Here is a 12,590-nt window from a genome sequence, read left to right on the forward strand (position 1 = left end):
TCCTTTGATCTGCTTCATCTTGCCACTAGGAATGGCAGTTACGTTTGTTTAGGGATTATACGCAGGACTGAATGTGAATTCTCACCACTAAATACACTGGGGAGTGTGCATGAGGGACAGTGGCTGTGCCTGACCGAAGTGTGCTTACACCAACCTGGTTTTTGGAAGTCTGCTCCAGTCCTCAAGAATAGGAGAAGAAAAGATCTAGTTATTCTTTATCTTCATCAGGTATTTCAATCCCGTGCGTGCTAGCCGGGGGCTGGAGAAGCAGCAGCGACCTGTGCGCACCCAACACCGCACCACAGACCAGAGCTCTCAGGGTGGCTTTGGGCCTCCAAGGACTGAAGGCCCCATCCCTTGCATTCCAGGCTACTTTCTTATTCTCCCTGCTTAGCTCCTCCCTTCCAACTCTATTAAACAGGGAGCACCGAACAGAGTCCTGAGGCCCTGTGCCGGGAACAGCCCGCAGGGCCCCTGCACCCGCACCAGCCCCACCGCGGCGGCCCAGGGCAGGGCAGGGCAGGAGGGGCCGGGCCAGCCCCGCAGGGGCGGAACTAGCCATGGTGCTGAAGGGCCCCTCTGGCCGGCGGTGGGGACAGATCGGCGGGAGGCTGCCTGCAACGCCGGGACAGACAGCGAGTGTTCCGCCCCTGGAACGCCAGGACACGGAGTGCTCCAACCTGGAAGGGTGGAAGACGGAGCGTTATGCCCCCGCAACAGCAGGAGGCAGAGACACCAAGCGTTCCACCCCTGGTACGCTGGGAGACCGAGCGTTCCTCCGTTGGAACGCCGGCACACAGAGACAATGAGCGTTCCACCCCAGAATACCGGGACACCAAGCTTTCCACCTCAGGAATGGCAGGACACAGACACGCTGACCATTCTCTCCCTGGACGGCATCCCAAGACGCCAGCCGTTCTGCCTGGAACGCTGGGACACCAAGCATTCCACCCTGACGCTTGGGATACCAAGTGTTCCGGCAGGCTGCTGAGACACTGAGCGTTCTGCGTGGGAACGTCAGAACACTGAGCATTCCACCCCGGAACGCCGGGACAGGGAGCGTCCATTCCTGGAACAGCCGGACACCACGCGTGCCACCCCAGCGTGCCGGGCCACCGAGCGTTCCAACGCCTCGCAGGCTGGGACACCGAGCGTTCACCCCAAGCGTTCCACCCTGGCACCTTGGGATACTAAGCTTTCGGCCACTGGCATGTTGGGACATCAGGTGTTTGGCCCCTGAACGTTCTGAGGATACACCACTCAGGGTCCCAACATTCCCAGAGAGGCTCCTGCCCTCCACGCCCCCTCCCCAAGGCTGCCCAGCTCCCTGCTCTTCCCTAGCCTGTCAGACATGGGTGTGGGACCTTAACCCTCCCGGTTGTCCAGGTCCTCATGAAGATGGGGTATTTCCCCACCCCCAGTAAGGTCTGTAAGATCTGTGTGAGCTCAGCAGCTCCCCAGATGGGTGCTCAAGTTCAGGCCAAATCCATAGCCTAAGGGCCTCCTGCCTAGGTTAGGAAGAAGCAGAAGCACCTGCTTGTGTCCTGCTTCAGTTCACTGAGGACAAATAACCTCCACAAAAAAAAAGGCAAGAAGCAGTTTGTATGAGCGCTGAGGACTCCTAAGGGTTTTGTGAGAATATTAATTGGGCTATTGCACACTTTGCTAGTCAGGACTATGAGACAGATAGGCTAATAAAATGCATACACAGAACTACCATGTAACATCGGTACCTGCATGCTGAAACAGACCTCCAGGCATTGATTTGCTTCTTGAGTAGTCCACTGTTCTGCAAAATGCTTTTAATGAAGAGCCACATCCTCAGATATATCATCTCTTCCTTCTGCTTTGCTTTCAGACAACTCTGCTTGTACAAAAAATGACAAACGGGGCAAAAACGGTTAAAGGCTGCATGAAAGAAGCAGGGTTGAAAGAAGAGCTCTCCAAGCCTGAACTGAGAGGGGAGTAGCACCTGTGAGGGAGTACCAGAGAGCCTGGGACTCAGGCAGGCTCTGAAAACCAAAAGAAAATGAAGAGCAGGCCCCGGGGTGCAAAGTGACCTGCCTCAGGGTTGGCAGGGCAGAAACTCATGCAGAGGACAACTTTTTCAGCTCACATTTCAGCATCTGCAACAGGTACCGCAACATAGCTAAGCCACTGGTACACTGACAAAATCTCAATTCTTTGACAATGGAAGCAGCAGCATGTGAAGGTCTGCAATTCTTTCATGAAGCCAGGATGGAAATCAGGCCAGGCTCCTTTGTCCAATATGTTCATTCCAGCTAGTTGAGCATAAAGAAAAATCCAGAATACGTGAGCCATCCCTGAGCCCTTTGGGCACTGCAAGTGGTGGCTCCTAGGAGCATCTCCACTGGTCTCACTGCTGCGACATCCCATTTTTCTGGGTTGTATGTGGTTAGAACAAAGGGATTGAGGAGCAGGACTGTCATCCTGCTACTTAACGCTATTTTCCCTCTTTGTTGGATGATAACTGGGGCCTCTTTAAAGCTAAAGAGATTTTTTAAAGGGAGCTAGTAAGAGCCAGTCAGTATTTATTTTCATTGCAGCCCTAAAGGGCCCACTGCAAAACCAAAGATCACCTTCCCTCAGGCTCCTTGGAAGCACCTCTCTTCCAACTCCTCCACTTGGAAAGGGGCACAACTGACAAACAAGCTGGGAAACACACCCTTCTAAGGCTAGCCATTGACCCAGAACTCACATCAACTCCAAACTGTATCACACAAAGGCAGCAATAATGGTTTGGGAGCAGTAGATCAGGGATTACCCAAACTGTGTGTTTGACTTGTGATTACTGGCTTTTTACAAGAAACTTCACTGTTCTTTCAGTGAAGCTCGGATCTCTCTCTCCCTTGTAGGGCTCCCCAAAATCTGCAGGGATTCCTCTAGCTAACAGGATAGTCAAGAACTGGAAACATCTCACTTCCCCCACATAGGCCAAACCAGAAGATCAGGCCAAGTAGCTCCTACAACAGGTCACAGGGCATAATCAAGAACTCTTCTGGAGTTCAGAAGATAGTGATCCCCCACAGCTAGCAGTCAGATCACGAGCATCTGCAACTGTGAACACTTCCACTTAGCTGTAGTGCTAGTAAAGAAGGTGAATTTGAGGTCCTAGAATCTGATGGCTTCAAATGCCCCCTGAACAGCTCCCTACTCGGGGGGCTTCCTATATCTCCAGCACTTTTCTTCAGCCAAAGCCCATGAACACAGTCCTACTGGGACAGGTCAGATGGTAGACAGATCTGGCAGATTCTCTGCACTTTGGCCCCTCTTTGTCAATGAACTTGCTTGCAACAAGCCCTTTGTAATCACAGGATTGTTCATGAGAGATTAAACAGAGACCACGGCACTCATTCTGAATAGGCCTTCAGTTGGTAACAAATCTGGCTATGATTTACTGGATCAGATGTATCGTTGTTGCTTCCCAGGCATCGTTTCACAAGTGGAGCAGGTCACTAATGACCCCAGTGGACCTACTCTGACATCCTGAATGAGGCTTCCTGTATAGGTAAGGGGAACGACCTTTACCTGCAGACATGTCTGACTCTTTTCTAATTCGCATCCAATGCGTCCTTCCTAAAGTCAGGGGAGGTCAAACAGATCTAGGCCCAGAGAGGAAAGCGGAGCTAAAACTGCCAGCATAGCCCGAAGACAGCAGACCTCTCAGCCACCACAAGTGGAAAGGCAAAATGATTTCCAGAGAGTTAAAAAGAGCTACTGCACTATCTGTCAGCACCTTCAGTAGCCTTGAACGAGTCAATAGCTGATAAATTAAAGGACAACGAACAGATATTCTCAGCTGGATTTCTTCTGAGGATTTTAACTGCTCTTACCTACAAATGGGGTTGAAAAAGCAGTCGCATAAAACTAGCATTATTAGTCGTCAGATGGCTTTGTATATTTATGAGTCATCACTAGGATTTTACCAACATTTCACCACTTTTTAATTCTGTTAAGCCTGATCAGCCAATGCAGTTTTGGAAGAGCAAATTGATGCTAGTGTGAGGAAAAAACCTCACCAAAACATTTGTCTCCCGAGTTCTGAATTTTTTTATGGCAATGATGTAAGAACCGTAGAATTTAGTTTGACTCAGACTGGATGGGTGGTTACAGGAATTATCTTTCTTACTTCCTCACCCTAGACATTTGCAGGACCTGATAAAAAAGGAAAGACACCGATACTCACTTCTGGGCAGCTGCTTTTAACACAGCCAGATACAAACAGCGCAGCAGCCGTGGTCTAAAGCTGATTCTTTTCCTCTTTTCTGAGCATAGGCTGAGCCCCGCTGATCAGGAGAAGTGATACGAGGTCATTCACTGTACCAGTTTATAATCCCAGGTAAGATACCTTTGCCCAAGGTGCAACTGTTTTACAAGAAAAGGAAGCTGGTTTCTCTGCATCCAACTGTTGAGCTTTGTCCTTCCCAAACTCCCCTTGCAGGTCTGGCAGGCCAAAACCTGCCCATGCAGATTGTTTAGCTGCTTTCTGTGAAACTATCCAACGGACAAGTTAGACTGATCTCATTCTTTGGGATGGTCTCTAAATGCTGATAGATGCCTCTTTATCCACTGATGGTCCTTCTTGCACTACAGACACGTTTTAAATGATTCCCCCAGGAAGCAAGAAACTTTCCAACGTCAGTGTTTTCTGTGAAATTAAGGGCTGACCTATAAACCTAGCACAAGACTGAAGAAGTTTGTAAGTGAATTCACAGCACACAGGAACAACATTAGGCAAATATAAACAACTCATGACTTGCGTGAAACCCAGGTCCCTAAATACCCTAAGCTGAAGGGTGGTTGACTCGCAAGCAGAGAGCACCAAGCTGGAAACAGAGCAACCCAGACAGAGCCAGGGCCTAAGCACGCACAACACCCCTCTGCCCAGCCAAACCAGGGCCCACGTGAGGCGCAGCTGGAGCAAATGGGCTTTCCTCAGGCAAACCATGGCTGTCAGCAGCTCTGAGGAAAGGCTCACATACAGAAACAGCATCTCTAGTTACCCCAGCCCCTTTCTCTCCCTAAGGGCAAAGAGACAAACAACTTTTGTTCAAATTGTTGTCTCTCTAGCTGAATTCATTTTGACTATGTAATGGGTGCATCTGCAGCTGTATTAAGGTAGAAAGATACTGTGCTCTGACAAGCAGCCTGCAGGAGCCTTCGGTTCCTACTGGACTCCATTTAGGAGCTAGGATAAATGCAGAATATCCTGCTACACTGGCTTTAAGATCATGATGTCTCAGCCTCTCTTAGCAACCCCACTAGAGGAAAGGGTTAAGCCTTCTGACCTATCCTAGATGGAAAAGATCTTTGCCATTTATGCTGCATTGTTTTGTGGGATCAGATAAGGGAGGGGAGACAATGGCACCGCAGACAATGGCGATAACACTAACAGGCTCCCCAAGGCAAGAGGTAAAAAGAGGAACGGAAAAAGAGCAGTGGATGCAGAGGACCTCTGTGAATGGCAGAGTCTGGAGCAACCATGGATATGAAACCGTATCTGAGGTGCCCTCAATACTGAGGGTGACCTGAACTTGGGTGGAACTGCCCCTAGTCCCTGTCTTGCAGCCAGCTGAAGCTCAAAGCTGACTTGACACTTGTTTTTACTGCTGAGCTTGACTCTAGTAGCCGAGGAGCACGGGCAAGGATGCCCAGCACATGTTTGTGGGTCACAGTCGCAGGGATGGAGTTTGGACCAGCTCACGAGCCCTGCTGGGCTCAGCCCTTGTTAACATAATAGGGCAACAGGAAAATAAAGGTAGGAAAGCAAGGTTTAGAATACAGAGATCTCTACAGACTGCAGCAGGACCTACCAGAGCTGCAAAGTTACCTGTGCAGAAATACTCCTTACGTAGAGCTGCTCCATCAAGACATTGCTTTAGAAAAAGAGCTGCATTAATACAGCGCTTGTATTCCAGGACAGACCTTTTACCACTGTACAACGGAAAACATGAAGTAGCATCTGCATGCCATCTATCTAAATTGCAAGAAAGGTCAGAAACCGCCTAAATCACCCCACACTGCTCATTCGCCTCTCCGCTTCTGGAAGAGACCCAGAGCGTTCACCTACAGGCTGTTGCAAAGCTCCTGTCCCAGTCAGCCCTGCTGTCCCAAACAGTGCTGGCAGCACTGCTGGTACCACCTGCCGGTTACTTCCAAACGCCTTTTTTCTTTGGTTGAGACACTGCTCCAGTGCAGGTAGATTTAAAACAGTATTTAGAGCATCTAGAAGAACATTTGTACATTTATACTACAGGCAAAAATCCGTGCTGTCCACCATACTGAAAAGGCTGAATTATCTGAAAAAGGAATTAGCAAGATTGTTCTCATCATTTCATTTTCTAGGCTAGATACAACTCTGCCAATGGCAAACACATTCATCTCAAGGGAAGCTGGGTAAGGGCATCCTCACTTACAGCGAAAGTCACATACCACATCTCCCACCGCGTGTAACTCATCAATTGTAGAGAGAATTGTAATAGAGAATTAATCTCTAGGTTGACTGCAAAGCCCAAACCATGTGGCAGCTCTTCCAGAAAAGTATCTTGGAGAGTAGCAATTCAGCATTTTCCGCTGCATGGCATCTGCTGCAGACTTTGTTAGACGTTCCTTTTGAATGCAGGTTTCCTACCAGCCATCTGCATTAGGACCCATTGTTTCTGACCCCTTTTCAAATGCATCTACTGCCCACAGCAGTAAGGGAGAACAGAGTACTCTGCCAACAAGCAGATGCTTTTGAGCCTTCAGATATGTAAAGATGGATGACAATGCCTTCAGATCGCTGGGTCCCCACCTCTTTTACCCTTTGAGTTACAGCCTGATCAAGCCTTACTTATAACGGTCTCAGATGCGATTTTGTGGGACTATTTAGGAAATACTGTCAATGGGTTTGAAATCAGGACTTGGTAGCCAGCACGCTCTAGGAGGCTGACTTCTCTTTTCCACCAAGTTTAGGCTTAACCCAGAGAAGTCCAAGAGTGACAAGCTGTCAGAATCCAGCCCTCCTTTTGAGCAAGAGGCTTCTTTTTTTGTATGCAGAAAATGATGCAACAGGGAGTTCCTTGTTGCACCCCTAATGATCCTAATGAGGCCTTAACATTCCCGGAGTTCTTGATCTCAAAAACCAAAACAAAAAAAAAAAACAAAAAACAAAAAAAACACTTTTGAATAGCACTCTGTTCATCTTGGGGCTCCTCAGTTTTCCTGCTGTCCTTCCACCTCCTCAGACTAATGAAGGCATGAGAGATAATGGCTCCTGTTTAAATTGTTGAGACTCCTCCGAAAGGCATGGGGTGGACCCACACGGCCTCTCATCAAAGGGCCAAGGTTTAAATGCCTAAATCGGATGGATCTCAGTGATAAGTTAGCAGCCTATATGGTAGGGAGGTACTAAAATACCTTAAATGGATCTGAGGTCACGTGTGGGGTTGTTTGTTTGTTTTAGGTAAAGTGCTTCTAATTTTTATGAGCATATTCCAACTGAGCGGGACTTAGCCACATCTATCTAAGACACTGAAATGGCAGCAGGAAGAACCACTTGAGTGTTTTCTGAGTGTCAGGCTATGGTGTGGCTTTTGCCAGCAGGCAGCATGCAGCTATCCCACTGCTTCTTTTCTGTCTTCCAGGAGAAATCCACTGAGCAGCACCCCTGCTGAGCTGCTGGAAGATTTTTCAAGGTCAGGCACATTTTACATCTCACACAGAATGTCAGAGTGGACTCACAAGGCCGATATTTCAGAAGGAAAATGCCGTGATTTTTTTGTATTTGTCAATAACTTTTCTTAGTAGGCTTGCTTCGATGTATTTCTTGAACCCGTTCCCTGAAGTTACATTGGTAAAGAACATACTGGGATAGTGTTTAGGGAAGCACAGAGCCTCCCTGCAGGAACTCACCTCTGCCACTCAATAGCCTTGCTGGAAGGGAGCAGAGGGTCAGTCACTTGTAAGCCTGATCTCCTGCTCCTTGTTTTGGCCAAATGTCCAGCTTTAACTGAGGCAGCACAGGGGGCTGAGGCATGAAATTAGAAAAACAGAAGAGATTCACATTTAATGCTAGAAGCAAAAAGCAGAGACATGATAGGCCTGAGTCTTACAGCTGAATTAAGGCAGGGGAGATGACTGTAAAGCATTGCCTCTGCAACATGAGGGCTATCCGAAGGCCTGCTTAGCCTTAAGAGTTAACAGCTGATCCCTGGCAATTGCTGGCAACTGTCCATGCCAAAGAACTGATCACTCCACTGGCAAGGTAGAACCACATGGCCTTAAGAGCGATAAGGGAGCTGGCAGTAGTAACTTGTTAATCCGCCACAGGAGAGTAGCTCCACAGGAGAGAGCATCTGCAGAGCCAGATGCACAGGGATTGCAGGGCTGAAGGTCAGGACAGCCCCAGTTTTCTATTTACCCCTTCAAGAACACAGGCCAGACATGCAAACTATGCGTGTTCCCAAACCTGGCCACTGAAGTTGAGGACAGGAATCAAGCAGATTTAAACAAAACACATACCGCATACTTCCTCCTCTCGCTTCACTGACTGCTTGAGTGCTTTTTTCGCTTTAGAGAGAAACCTCTATTGCCTTGCTCATACCTGATTTCTCTTTTGAATCATGAGCTCATTGTCCCATGTGGCTAGCGTTCCTCTTCCTCACCAGATCTCACAGTCACGAAAGCCTCTCTGCAATGAAAGCCTGTCCTCCTTTCTTCCGCACAAGCTTCTTGCTTCTATGATTTCCCCTTCCAACTGCTACACCATTGCAATTTCTGAGTTTGGACTAACACCCTCCTTTGCTCTGTTAGTGAAGAAATTCCATTGTTCTGGGCTGCAGCTAAATGCAGAGAAATTAGAGAAAAGTGATTTTCTCTGTATTTCAGCCATTTCTTTTCTAAAGTGTTTTCAAAAGTTTTAAGATAATAAATCCCCTGTGTCCCAGAGCTGGAATGTCAGCCCACCCCATCAACTTCCTTTGGGATCTGATGTTCACACATACCAAAGTTTCCAATATCACGCACCCAGCAGAGCTGAACAGACACCTCAGACCAGCATGGTGAGTTGAAACCAGACTCCTGAACCAAACATGCTCCTGCTTTCAGTCAGAAGCAGCCCAATCAGTGCTGCACATGCAGGTTAAAAGTGTCTTCAAGCTTAAACCTACGGCAGCTTTCCTTTACGCTATCATACGGAGAGAAGGCCAAGCAGCACCTAAAAAAGAGTTCCTAGCAAAACAGACAGGACTCACGATAGCTGACAGGTATTCCAGGGAGGTCTTCATATTTCTTCTGCCCAGATAAAAGGAGACCAAATGAATCTCAGTCCACGAAGAGCTATTCTGCATCAAATCATTATGCCAAGTGGAACGTGGCTGCGTTTTGAAAAGATGCTAGGTATGCTTTCGGTCTCAGGCACTTTACCATATTTCACCACAGTAATCATCTTTTCCACTCATTTTGCATAAGAGAAACCAGATTCCTCTGCTAGTGGAGGCCTCAATTACTGAATTTTAGAGCTACTCTAACTGACTATAATACTGCAATCACAGTGCTCTATTAATTTGCTAACGTAGTTCAATAGAAACAACTCGCTTCACAGCTCAACGTAAAATTTAAATTTAATGTTAGCCATCCAAAAAGCTTGAAGAACCTCTCTGTACTATCAGTTACTGTGATCTTTCAGGAAAAAGTACTCAGAGGACAAAATTGTTCACTATAGTTAGAATTCATTGTAAAAATTCATTGTCCAGTCAGGCACTGCAGGTTTGGCGAGAATAGGCTATTTTTCCATATCACAGGTATCACATCCAAGCATAAATAGGGAGCAATTCCAGCTAATTCACACCAAACTGGGAAGGACTTTAAGCAGCAGTGGATTTTAAGGGCAAGTAAGGCAAGGCAACGGTTAGGTGTGCGCTACCCTCTAGTGTGCGTCGACAGCGGCGCACAGTTGCTGCACGCTCTCCTCTGCATCTCAGCTGACACCATTAACACAAAGGGCTACACAGGCGGGCACTGTGAAAGGGGGGAAAAGAAAAAAAAGAATTCCCTGCTACGGTCCAAATGAACTTCACCTGCTGGTTTTGTCACAGGACAGTACAATCTGATAAAAGAGCATTCAGAGCAGAAGAAAAGAGTGAGCCCCCTGCAACTCTAGAGAAGTACCCAGAGATGTCTGAAGTCCAGATCAGGTGAAAAACAAGCATCCTGCCCACAGCTGGAGCCTGCTTTAGGCTATGCAGAGGTTAACCCATAAAGCAGAAGTCCACATAATTTCTGCCACTGGGGTGAAATCATTCTCCTTTCAGTCTGTGTAAAAAGGACAGAAACCGATCATTTTAAATTTAAATGGAAATAGACCGACTTAAAAAAACACATTGTTTTCTGAAAACTCTGTGTCTGCTCTAACTTATCACTCCACCATTTTACAAGAAGCTAGGCCAAGAGAGCACCGAGTGTGGCAGCACTCCCATTTTCCACTGCCTACAGATTTCCTCTCTTCAGCTGAAGCAACCGCCAGCACAACCAGCCCATGCAACAGCCACTTCGTGTTCTTGAATTCAATTTCTTTGTGCCATCGTTGTGAATCTAAAAACCTGGAAAAATTAACACCAGCATGTCTCTCAGGACTGTAGATACAGGCTGAAACCCAGAGGTCTTCCTACCTGGCGGATAGTAAATCATGCATGGATTAAGCCTGGATTAAAAGAAGGTCAGCCTGCAGCATAAGGAAAACCTTTTGTGACAGAAAGGATCCCTGACACAAGGTTGAAATAACCTCAGAGTCTGAGCAAAACATGGGCTTGAATAGCTCCATTGCAAAAGGTTCACCAGTAGTGTGTGATGTTAGTTTGCGTAAATTACCATGGCAGTTTTAACAGTTAGAAAAACAAAACAAAACTCTGCAAGAGAAAGACATGACAGTTAAACCCAGTTCCTGTTTCCAAGGAGTTCAATGACAGAGCTGCACAGAGCCCGCCAAAGGCAATACTGACCCCAGGAGCTAGAATGGGGATGAGGCACACCACAGCACTGCTGAACAGGGGACTGAGACCTAGACTCAGGCAGAAACTCAGCCTTTCTTCATTTCTCCCAAAGGACAGAATGCACCAGTCACTGCATAAATGGAGAAATAAGGCACTGAGGTGATGAAGACAGATGATACTCACTTTCCTTATGAAGCACTTGAGCTCTCAGAAAGAAGAAAACCATGCAAAAAAGGAAGTTAGCAGCATCTGGAAAGGATTTCCACCTCTACTTAACTAGCTTCTGTTTCTTTTTGACACAGCTTCAGGACTGGAGAGTCTCGTCAACATGACTGGGCACCGGGAGTACTCACATCCCAAGAAATAGGGAGCGATGAAAATAAAAATATGCTTTATAAGATCAGGACAACCTTTCCTGGGAAGATTACGAAGCACATCCTGGAAGCCACATCCAAAACACAAAGGACAAGAAAGTGACTGGGCACAGCCAGCATGGACAGGCAAGTTCCAAGGGCCATTTGTGCCTGACATGTCTGATAAGCTCCTGCAATGAGATGCCTGGCTTGGTGGATGAGGGGAGAGCAGTGGATATTGTTTACACCGACTTTAAATGCAGCTGCCTGAAGAATCCATATAGCCAAATTGTTGAACTACAGTTTGGATAAGTGCATAGAAAACTGGCAGGACCACCTGGCTCAAAGGGTTGTGATTAATAGGAGAGTCCAACTGACAGCTAGTCACTAGGGGCATTCCTCAGGCGTCAGTTTGGGGCTAATATTACTTAATGCCTCTATTAACAATCTGAAGACAGAACACATCCTCAGCAAGTTTGCAGGTGATACCAAACCCTGGGAGTGGTTGATACAGTGGAGGGCAGGGCTGCTATTCAGAGAGACCTCAACAGGCTGGAGAAATGGGCTGACAAAATCTTCATAAAGCTCAAAGGCAAATGCAGAGTTCTGCCCTTGAGCGACCTAATGTAGTTTGGCCCTGCTCTGAGGCAAGGGTTGGACTAGAGACTTTCAGAGAGGTCTTCTAACCTAAATTATTCTGTGATTGAAATGTAGACAGCTTCCTGGTTATAGAGGATTGGACAGATGTTCTTTCCAGGTTCATCACATCTGCAGAAGTCGACGCAAGTCCCCTGTAAACTCACGTTACTTACTCTCCTCTCCTGCCCATCTTCCTTGCACGCTCTGCCTGAGGCTTACGCTGAGACAGCAGAAAAAAAACTAACTGTAACATTACAGAGAGCAATACAGATGAGACAAGAAGAACAGGCTGTTTTTTCAAAGACAGAATTTCATTCTGCCTACACTCAAGCCCTATTGCCATTAGGGAACGTGTTAGCTTTTATTTTCTTCAGTGGCTCCAAGATTAATTTCAAGCTACTTCTTTGGGGAAAAGTGGAGAAAAAGGAAGGTGAGAGAATGATTCAGTTTCTGACCTTCTTCATAAAAGGTCCTTCTTCTCAGCCTAGCTGAGAAGATGGCTGCTCAGTGCTTCTTGGTCTAGTGACAGCTGTTGGTGCATTTGAATTTAAAGCAGCACATTTTACCACGTACCAAAAGCGCTAGAACATGAAATAGGAAATTACAG

The sequence above is a fragment of the Struthio camelus genome, chromosome 20 (genome assembly GCF_040807025.1).
Source record: "Struthio camelus isolate bStrCam1 chromosome 20, bStrCam1.hap1, whole genome shotgun sequence".
Classification (NCBI taxonomy): domain Eukaryota; kingdom Metazoa; phylum Chordata; class Aves; order Struthioniformes; family Struthionidae; genus Struthio; species Struthio camelus.